General features: G+C 46.0%; 1 protein-coding gene and 1 long non-coding RNA gene across 6 annotated transcripts in view; one reads left to right on the top strand and one right to left on the bottom strand.

Moving 5' to 3' along the window:
- Window positions 1-9794, top strand: part of LOC112588537 (uncharacterized) — a 21510-nt gene extending 11716 nt beyond the window's left edge. The window contains exons 2-4 of the long non-coding RNA XR_003112908.1: window positions 9087-9208; window positions 9399-9467; window positions 9672-9794. This is a non-coding gene — a long non-coding RNA (uncharacterized LOC112588537). The remainder of the gene's footprint in view (window positions 1-9086; window positions 9209-9398; window positions 9468-9671) is intronic.
- Window positions 1-11058, bottom strand: part of LOC105188093 (GATA-binding factor A) — a 56099-nt gene that overhangs the window by 37856 nt on the left and 7185 nt on the right. The window lies entirely within an intron of this gene.

Below are 11058 nucleotides of genomic sequence, written 5' to 3'. Positions count from 1 at the left end.
GTGTCATTAAAAGGCCTTGAGCCTTGGGCATTAAGAGAGGCAGACCAGCCGATGACAGGGGCGAGAGCCGAAGCGTCAAATTAGAGACCACTTTCGGTAATCGAATCGAACCGAATCGAATCGAAGCTCCACGAGATATACGCGTGTAATCAAGCTGAGAGCTTTCACAAGTGAAGCACGTTTCGCTTCCATACTTGATGGTGAAACAAGCGGCAGGGGAATTAAAATATCCGCGCCGCAGGTTGGCGAGAGGTGTACGTCGAGACAGTTACGTACGAGTACGTCGCGACGCGATGAGCCACTTGCAGGATCGTTTAGACGAGCCTTCTTAAATAACGATTATAGGTCCGTAACTAACGTGGATGCGATGAAGAGAGAGCGAGGTAGGGGGGAAAGAGGACACGCGAGTTTATCGCGGAAACATCTCGCGTTTCTCAAGCTGCACGCTCATGATCGCGAGAAAAGGGCTGAACGGGGCAATGCACGCGTCTCGCAAGATCGGCGCATCTACTCCAGATATTCAGATATCCATGTGACTCTGAATGAGCGGCGGAAAATAGTCGCGCTCATTGAAGCGGACCACAGAGTAGAGGCTCGGAGCCGCGATAGACTTATCGATGCGGAGAAAGGAGGCCGGAAGTCCTCAATGTCGAATTATAAATAAAGCGGAAAGACGAGTACTCGCGGTGCGCGCCAACGGCAGCGTGCTGATACGTTCCGAGGTCTGATATTTTCCGAGATACTTGACGAGGTCCATCGGTAAACACCTGGGGGGCCAGGTCGTCGACGCGAGTTTTCGGCGAGTATTCAGCCCGGATCACTCGAGAGAGAACAAGGTGCCTCCTCTCCGTCTCGCTCGCTCGCTTTCTCGTATCGCACCGCTCGTAATTCTCGCCGTTACGAGCGTACGCATACATGTAACTACAACTCACGTGTCGCGAGTTACGTATAATCATTTACAGCCACGATGGAGCAACCTTGTCCTTAGGCACACACCGGGTGTCAACGGTGCGCGCGGCGCGCACCGGCGAAGATGGGTGCGGCCGAGCTTTAAGCGTTTAGAACGCGCATCCGTCGGTCATTGCCCAGCGAAGGCGCGTTAAATTAATGCCACCGCGGCCTCCCCGAGCCCGTTTCAATTTATCCGCGTGCGAAGAAAAAGAGGGCTCGCGAGCGCGCATCCGATATGTGGACGCGATGGCGGGTTCGGGAAGAGCGGCCGATTTTTCCGAGCGCCGAGGCCGGTTCGCGCGCGACGGAGATTCAAGTTTCCCTCGGGACCGCCGGGATAATCTCTCGAGGAAACGCGCAACGTTGGAAACTAGCTCGTCGTTGGCCAGGCGTGCTTGTTGTTTAAATTGTTTTACGTGCGGCTTGATATAATTACCGGCGGTCCCCACGCCACGGACTTATGAATTTTGTTTTCGAGCGTTCATTGACTGACTCACACACACATACACACACACACACGTGCGCGCGCGCGCGGCACGGCCGATTCGATTCCGGGCCGCTCACGAATTTTATGTCGCTAATACGGTACGTACAGGATGAAACCAGTTTGTCGGCGCTTTCGAGGAGCGCCTCGAAGGCGGCGACATCGGATGTCGTGGATGCCGGACAAGATCCCGGAAAGCGTCCCTCGGACCGGATCAAAGGGAACAGCCGGATGAAGACGAGGAGGGCGCACGGCGGTGCGAGCGAGCGAGCGAGCGAGAGAGCGAGGGACAGTCGCGTGAAAAAAGGAGGAGAGAGGATTAACGGACAGCTCCCTGAAAATTACATCGCCGGCTAATGAGACGCCGTGGGCCCCGATCAGGTCCGAGGCGAAGCCGAAGGAGCGAGGCTCGCTGAGAGAGCGGGAGAGATCGCGCCTTCGGACTTCGCTTCGGAGAGTACGTACGAAAGATCGTTCACTTCGCTCGAATCCCGATGAAGCAGGTGTGTGTGCGCGCGCGCGTGTGCATGCGTGCGTGCGAGCGTGTGTATTCATAATCCTCTCTCGTCGGCGGTCCCCGGACTCTTCATTGTTTTTCATCTCTTAGGGCGCGCAGAAGAGCGTGAGCAGCGAGGAAACTAAGAAACTATCAACTAATCGCGGTGAATTATTCTCAGACTGTGAGGGGAATTATTCTCGACTGCGGTCGATCAATTCGTTCAGCACGTCGAAGAACGTGAGCAATAAAATTCAGATAGTCAGCAACCGCAGTCGATTATCCTCATTACCGCGCATGAACGATCGATTGTAATCGGCCAAGTTTTGCTATTGCTTAAGTCTTATCGCTCATGCGTTGCCTACGTAAACGATATTTTTATGCGTTTCCGGCATGTCACATCCTATCACTCACGCTGCTTCTTGTTGCACAGTGGGGGCCAGCATTCCAGAAAAGTGTCAAAAAATACATTTTTCGACTGTTTCTGGATTTAAACAAATACATGTCATTAATATCATTTAATCATTGAATATCGTTAATTTTATTATGATTATAGAATTATAATTATAATAATAGTAATAATAATTATTATAATAATAATAATAATTATTATTATTATGCTTGCAAGTTTGCTTTTGAATATAATGAGCGGTAGTAATCTTCTTAAAGAAATATAATACAGTTTAAGGATAAGAATTTTACATAGCTTAAAGAGATTGTCATAATTCTTGTACTACCAGTTGTTAGTGTGAATCGTACACATATTCAAAGTGTTCAAAAAATCTGTTGTTTTCATTATATATATATATGTGTGTGTGTATGTATCGATAATTTGTCTCAGTATTCGTATTTAATATTATGACTTGTCGATAAATAGTCCTAGTTTTCAAATTCCAGTATTTTGATTTTTCGGGACGTTGCGTATCTGTCAACATTGCAATAATTATTTTGTTCTAGCTGTCGTAAAAGCAGATAAAAGCAGACGATCTTTTCGGGATATTAAAGTACGAAGCATCAGTTACAAAACCGATTAAGTCCAATCGACGAAAGTCACGACGAGTACGTTTTCAAAAATCGATATGCTCTGAAAGATAGCATTGATATTTTCGTGCAAGCGAACCAAGTTTTGATGCGTTATTATATGGTAATAAAATTATTTTTTTATAATTTATTATATACTATTAGAAAGAGGAAGAGTCATAGAATTTCTTTATGTAATAACGATTATTATTTTATAGCTTGTTTTATTCGATAAAAATATCTTTTGTATCAGTTAAATATGACAATCGGTGACATTTTGTTAAAGACGTCAACTTTGTGAATATCCTGCGACCTTAATATATGTCTGAGAGGAAAATCATTTTACACTTCATCAGTTTGACATTAATATTATCAAATAGACATGTATTTGTTATTAAATCCAGAAACAGTCGAAAAATGTATTTTTTTGACACTTTTCTGGAATTCTGGCCCACTGTGCGTTGGTCTTGAAGATGCATCTTATTTGTTTATCAGCGCTGCATCGCTGCCTTTCGTCTTGTCTGATGAGCCGCTGTCCCTTCACCGCTTCTTCGAGGGTGGCGCAACGCGCGCGCGCGCCATCCTGAGGAACATCCGCGACTACTATTTAGTCACACTCCTCGATCGAGGTGATTCCTCGCTCGACTTGAGCGAAAAGATGCGAATTCCGCATGCTACAAATTACACCGGTTATCGCGCGCACCGCGAGCGTGCGTGATCTTAAACGCGCGAGACGAGATCGTTACTGATCTTATCGATCGCGCCGAGTAGACAGCGTGGCAACATTATTATTGCAGAAAGTCATCGTGATCCTTATCGATTCATAAAATCATTAACGGTCATTTTACGATCCTCGGCAAACGTGAACGATGCCCGCCGGCCAATGGCACTGTGACGAAAGTAAACGTGGACCGTTGGGAGACTCTCCCCTGCCTCGCGGCCCTCTTCCATCACTTTCATATCTCGCGCGTTCAATTCTCTCCTTCTCGCGATCGTTATGTCGAAATTAATCCCCCGCAATTATCTACGCGCGAGTACTTACGTTATCTATGCCAAATACCGGATGATGATGAAAAAGAAAAGACTGGGCGGAGAAACGAGAGCGGAAAGTTACGCGATATCGACGAAAAATTTCGCGGTTTTACGGTGTACGATCGAGATAGAGATAGAGAGAGAGAGAGAGAGAGAGAGAGAGAGAGGGGGGGGAGGGGGGAGAGGGGGAGGGAGAGACATTACGCGTGCCGAGAGATAATCAAGGTAGGTCTACGGCTCAACGTCGATGCGTAAGAATCAACTTTAGCCGCGCGTTGGCGAACGCGCTCGCCGTCTCTTGTTTCCTCATCAACCGCTAACAACCCCGGTTATCCTCAACTTTACTAGGTACACTCGCGACCCCCTGTCTCCCTCGGGGCCATCGAATCGCCGTTTAAATCGTTGGCGAGGCGCTCTCTACGGCGCGTAACACGATGCGAGCGCGTAGTTAGGACTCGCTCTCGCGTGCTCTCCTATCTCGCGGGCGCATCTCTCCGCGCATTTTCCTCGCGAGCAGCGATTTTATTCGCCGGCTCTCGAGTTTCGGGAGCGGACAACGATCGCGAATCGAGCCCGATCCGATCGGATCGGACCGGCGACAGTGGCCGATGCTCGCTCGCGATAACTCCTTCCGCTACCGGATTGCTTTCCGCGTGAGCGAGAGAAGAGGCCTCCTTCTCACAGCGGCGGTGGCGGCGGCGGCGAGGAAACCGGCTAATATAATCCAGATCCTATCTAGGCCGCCACTGACGTGTGGGCGAGAAGCTGCGTCTGTGCGTGTGATATTCGCGCGAATGCGTGCCTGCGTGCACGCACCAAGTCGCGGCCAAGTGCACGGGGGCGTGGTGGTTCGGACAGCGCTGGGAAAAATTAATACGGCATGCTCAGGCATCGTTTGGCGGTCGTTTGATTTTTGCGCGAGGTGCGCGATTGCTCGTCGCCGCCAATTCCCGGGGGAATTCACGGCAGCCGCGATGCTCGCGTGCGATATTGGTCGTGTCCGGGACACTTTCGCATTCTGCCCCCTCCTCCTCCTCCTCCTCCTCCCCCCCCCTCCCACTTTCCGAGGCGCGTACGCAGCTCTACCTGGGCGCGCGGCGGTGTCGTTACGAGTCAAATCAGGCCCCACGGTTCGATGGCCGCTCGCGATTTCATTGTTCCACTTGGCGGGCTGACCGCATGAGCGGGCACGAGCGCACGGGCGTTTTATTTCGCCGTGGCTCGTTTAATACGGAGTTTTACGAACCGCGGCTACCGAAACGCGTCACTCGAGATGGCGGAGCGCCCCGTGACGCACAGTGGCACTTTTCAGCCGCTTTTTGGACAAATCAATCTGTAGGCCTCAATTCTTGACGTATCGGAATAATTTTTCTTTTTTAATGAAAGGTTATTTTTGTGAGAAAAAAGTCGAGGTCGATTTTCGATAATTGCCTTCATATACTAATTAAACTAAGCAAAAAACTGAAAAGAAAATGTAAATCATTAACTCATTGAAGCAACCTAAGATATCACCCAAATAAGTTGAAAACGTATGATATGTTCAAAGTCGGGCCCCTATTTGTTATAAAAAATCATAAACAATTTCATATAATGCTGTACCCCTTATTGCCCATGACTAACTCAGCTGGGATCATCCAAATGACATCGTCTAGTGTGACAAAAATAACATATTTAGCGCAAGAAGGTTACAAAGTATGTAGATTTGTTATAACAAAATTGTCCTCACGAACAACAAAATATGTAGCTCTGATCTGGTGTTTTCTTAACATCACTTGACTTAATTTCCAAAGCGGAATCGATTGGCAGCATCAGATTTTTAAAGCAATCATTTTTTAAACATATTGTTTAAACAACTTCGTTATAAACAAATTATTTTTGCAACTTTTTTCTGCCGAATTTGTTATTTTTATCATACCAGAGTATTCCATGTGTCATTTGGATGATATCTCAGCTGGTTAGCCGTAGGCTTCAATGATTTACATTTTTTTTTCAATTCCTTGCTCAGTTTAATTAATCTTTCATTAGAAAAGAAAATTATTCCGATACGTCAAGAATTGAGACCTACAGATTGATTTGTCCAAAAAATGGCTGAAAAGTGCCATTGTGTGGCGCGGCGGCCGCACGGACGGGCGCGTATGTATAAAACTTTGACTCTTTGGAGGCCTTAAAAAACGGCGTCTCTTCGTTCTTCGAATCTAAACCGCGCAGTTTTTATGATCGAGGCATCCGTATGCTGCCAGAACGTTGGGAAAAGATTATAGAAAACGATGGAGAATATATCATTGATTGAATAAAGATTTTTGTTTGCCTAATCACTGTGTGACTTTTACTCACAAACTCCGCACGAACTTTTGCACTCACCCAATACTATCAAAAAGTATCCGAACATTATTTTTTAAAAATCGCGGGTAAACTGTAAATCAAATCCGTTTGCTTTCTTGAGTACCAACTCAAAATCATAGCGTTCCTTCAAGCCGCTTGAAGGAAAGTGGCAGTTGTTAGTATGTCAGTGAAGATTGTTGCGCACGGCGATTTTTACGATGTCGAAAAATATGGAGTCAAAGATTTGTTTGAAATTTTGTGTTGCGAGCGAAATTTCGTTCACAAACGCATTCAAAATGTTGCAAACAGCTTATGGCGATGACTGTTTATCGGGAACAAATACGTTTGAGTGGTTTAAGAAGTTTCAAGAAGGACGAGAATCCGTTGAAGACGACGCTCTGGAAGACCATCAACGTCAACGGATGACGCTCACATTGAGAAAATGAAAGAATTATCGGTGCACCAAAATCGTCGATTGACTGTGCGAGAGATAGCAGATGAAGTTGGAATATCATTTGGATTGTGTGCCAGCACACAATTCGTGAAAGAAACGATCGGAATTGGTGGGAAAACAATTCGTGGATTTTGCATTACGACAACGCGCACCATCGCGTACCTCGACACTTGTGCGTGAATTTCTGACTCAAAAAAACTCAACGACATGACTCCCTGCGACTTTTTCCTGTTGCCCCTGTTGAAAAAACTACTTCGCGGGCAGCGTTTCGAATCGACTGAGAACACTGAGAAAAAAAATCGCTGCGTATGAGCGATGTTTCCAGGACTGGATCAAACGCTGGCATATGTGCGTTGCAAGCAATGGGGACTACTTTGAAGGAGACTATAAGAATTTTGATGATTGAATTGTAATTTTGATTTTTAAATATAAAGTTCGGATACTTTTTGATCACGGTGGTAGTGATAAAACTGATGCGGAGCGAACCGTGCACCGATACGAATAGCGATAATCGACGCGGAGCGCCGAAGATTCGCGTAATCGGCGGATGCATCACGGTAACGACTACACGGCGATAAAAGCTAATGATCACCTTCGTTCGCGCCTTCGACCTTCGGCCGATAAGCGGCGCCGAATTTCCTTTCCCGGCGCGCGACTAATTTTCTCCGCGAACACGCGAGAGATCTGTTTCTCGACTGACCCGCGCCGGCGAAAATGACCGCCGCGAGATACGCGCAAACGAGAGGCGCGTTATTAAACGCGTGATAATACGGTGAAAGGCGAAATTGCGCTGCGATAATCGAGTTGTAATATCGCGCGATACGCAATACTTGTCTCACAGACGTGTGCAGCTCGCGCTCGAGCTCCGCTGTCTAAATATTCCACTTTGGAGAGCTACTTCTCCGGAGAATCGTGACAGACGGCGAATTTGTTGGCCGAACGCGCGCAGGCCGCTCGGCTGTAACAAATCGCTTCGCGATTTTGCGACATTTACGGAGCCTCGTTGCGGTGACTCTTTCGTGTCACCTTGCGCTCGATCTCGAAGGAAGATGACGTTTTCGAAAGTGGCGGGCGTCACTCACACACGCACACACACACCACCCCGGCGATATCTGCTCTCGATAACTTGCGCACTTTCACCGAAATACTTCCGAAAACAGATTCCGAAAACAGACCTCGCTCTTATACAACGACGCACCGAATCGGCCCGCGACGACGCCTACCTAAATTCGAGAGAACGAAAAAGGTGAAGTGCGCGCGTTCATCTCGTAACGGTTTCGCGTATATTCCGTTCCTGATCGTCTCGTGGCGCGCAGGATCTCCGCTCGCGAAGACGCGATTAAGGACGCGCAGCGTCGCTGCGAGCCTCCTTGCTCTCGATGCTCGCGCCCGCGCGTCTCCTGAGAACGCCGATCTTCTTCGCGGCCGAAGAAAGGGAAGAAATCGCGCGAAAGTGGCTTGGAGCGAATCGCACGAACATCATGAAATGCGAGCGGAAAAGAATAAGGGGGAGAAAGAAAGATCGAAGGGATCGACGATGTCAGACGACGGTGTCGTCGTCGTCGTCGTCGTCGACGACGTGGTTGATCCAGGTCCTCGATTGGGAACGAGACGTGACGCCAGGCGACAACTAATTAGGCCTAAAAGGCCAACGATCGCTTTCATAGTGTGCCGCCTTGGCTGCATCCATCCACACACATAGACACGCACATATGCGTGTCCACGTGTGCGTGCGCGCGCACACACGGATGGAGAATGTACGCGCCGTAACGAAGACGGCGTAAAGGACCCGGTGCCACTTGAGATCGGCGCGAGTGGTCTCCTTCCTCCCGTCGAGAAAAACCGGCACTCGTGTTTGTCGAGCGGTTCACATCGACGCAATTTATGGAAAGCGGGGGATGTTCGGCTACATCCCGGCGAGAACTGTCCCGTCGTGTTCGACGTGTAGCGACAGCGCGACGATTTGGACAATCAAGCGGGAACGAAATAATCTTGCCTTAAAAAGGCAGCCAATTTCAATTACCGTCTCGTATCCGTGATGCCGATCGCCTATCTCGGTCTTGATCTCGATCTGAATTGGTATTTACCGCGAGAGTGGCTGTCGTTGCGGGGGGGGGTTGCTTATTTTAAAAGTTTGCACGATGCTAAGATTGCGTCTTGAATTATGGTAGCACCCTCGAATATCCCGAGGTTATAACAATAATTTTTTTCATTCTTGTCGAGTTTAAGGAAGCTTATTACTATGTACTGTCTTGAGCCGTTGGCTCGAGTTTCATACTTTGACGTCTGCCAATATAACCAAGCAGAAAACTCGCTTTTTGTTTCAGATTTAGTGGAGTTGGTGACCACACGATGAATGCGGTTTCCGGAGAGCTGCAGTTCTCCGGCAGATGCGGATGCTGTACCGGAGGATCCGGTTCGGCATCCGCCAGGTAGGAGCGGCTCGAAGGTAAATTAATTTTTTAACTTTTCTCACATACATTTACATTTAATCATTTGCAATCGAAAATTGAAACATAGTTTTTTAAATAAAATTTGTTGAATCGTGATTCAAGCAAAGGGTTAATAAACTCTATTTATCTGCTCCTTGTTTTGTGAACTCGTAAATCTGATCAGCGTAATGTATCTTTCTGTTGCAGATATGAAAGCTGAACATGCGGATGCTGCACCGAAGGATTCGGTTCGGGCCAAACAGAGTCGGCTCGAAGGTGAGTTTATTCTAACTTTTCTCGCATATACTTACATTTAATCGTTTGCAAATTGAGACCTAGTTGTTCGGGGGAGTGAATAAAAAATCAAATAAAAATCTTTAAATTGTGACTTTAAATTGTGAAGAGTTAACAAACTATCCACTCGTTCATTATTCTGCGAACTCGTAAATCTAATCAGCGCAATGTATCTTTCTGTTGTAGATACAGGAAAGCCGAACGTGGCCGGCTCTGAGTTCCGGTATTTCGGTGAGTGATAAAAATGGATTTGATGAGTAAAAGGTGATGGGAGTTAGAGTGAAGAGTATTTATAAGATTCGTTGAAATCGATGCGATTTACTTGTAGATTTTTGCATGATTTGCACTTACATACCGAGAAAAAAGATCAATCTCGTTAAAATTCTCGACATTTTTAACGGTTGTATATTTTCATATCGCTACAAAGATATAATAATAACAATATGCATGTATATATGAGGTTATATATTATTACTAATATTATAATAATTATAATATAGAATTACAAATGCTGAACCATAAATATCGAATTTTTTCTCAATACGTATGTGCCATTGTATATGAAATTTACTGTTTAAAACAATCAGGGGATCGCACTCTTTTAAGTGCCTATATAAATATCTTGATTATTACATAACTCTCTATTGCATATGATCATAAGTTTCAGTAAATATATTTATGTAAATGCAATAATTTTAATTACATAATTAACTTGGTAAGATCCCCGCAAAATTATTCAGCAAGATTATTCATTCGGTATGTGATCCCTTGATTGTTTTAAATATTCTGATGGGCATAGGCCCATCAGAATTGCACCAATGCCCGCGGACGTGCTATTATTTTGCTCGCGTTGAAGGATTTAGTAATCATCGCGGATATTAATATTTTAGATTCCTCGCGTGCATACATTCGCGTTGTTATTTCTGCGTTTCGCAGGAAAGATTTTCGTCAAGTAAATCTCGCGGTCGGGAGTAAGCTTCGCGATAAAATTCCGCAAAGCAACTTCAGTTTATCAATTTCACATTTCATTTCGTGATAGGCGCGATTAATTTTTAGCTCGCAATCAGTTACGTGTAGAGTCACGGATGTGACTTCAGGATTAACGAAATTTATCGTATTGTAATTGTGTGTTCCCGAAAGCATAAAACATTAGTTACATCGCCATATAAATATTTACTGAAAGAATAGGCGAATTTCTATTCAGTCGTTTGTTAATCGGAGTTGCAAGTTTCGTTTCGAGGTACATCAAAATTATTACGATTATTTTCCGATTTTCTATTCTCACGTTTGCGCGTCGTGATTGCCTTTGTTCATATTCGATCTTTCGATTGTCGATTTTAAATTAAATTCCGTTGCGTCAAATTCGAAGAACTATTACGAACATGGACTTCGCAAAAATACTGCGGAGTGGACTTCGCAAAAATATTGCGAGGCTGTACAGGGGAGTAAACTTCTCCCTAAGCTGGCTACAGCTGGCTTCAGCCAGCCTCCTCGATGACTAATGTAAGCCATCGTGCGTGAGATCTTCACGCCACTTTTCACCACTTCGTTCGCGTACAGCATCGAGTTACCT

Source organism: Harpegnathos saltator, unplaced genomic scaffold (assembly GCF_003227715.2).
Source record: "Harpegnathos saltator strain DR-91 unplaced genomic scaffold, Hsal_v8.6 scaffold103, whole genome shotgun sequence".
Lineage (NCBI taxonomy): Eukaryota > Metazoa > Arthropoda > Insecta > Hymenoptera > Formicidae > Harpegnathos > Harpegnathos saltator.
This window is presented reverse-complemented; position numbering and strand designations above follow the sequence as displayed.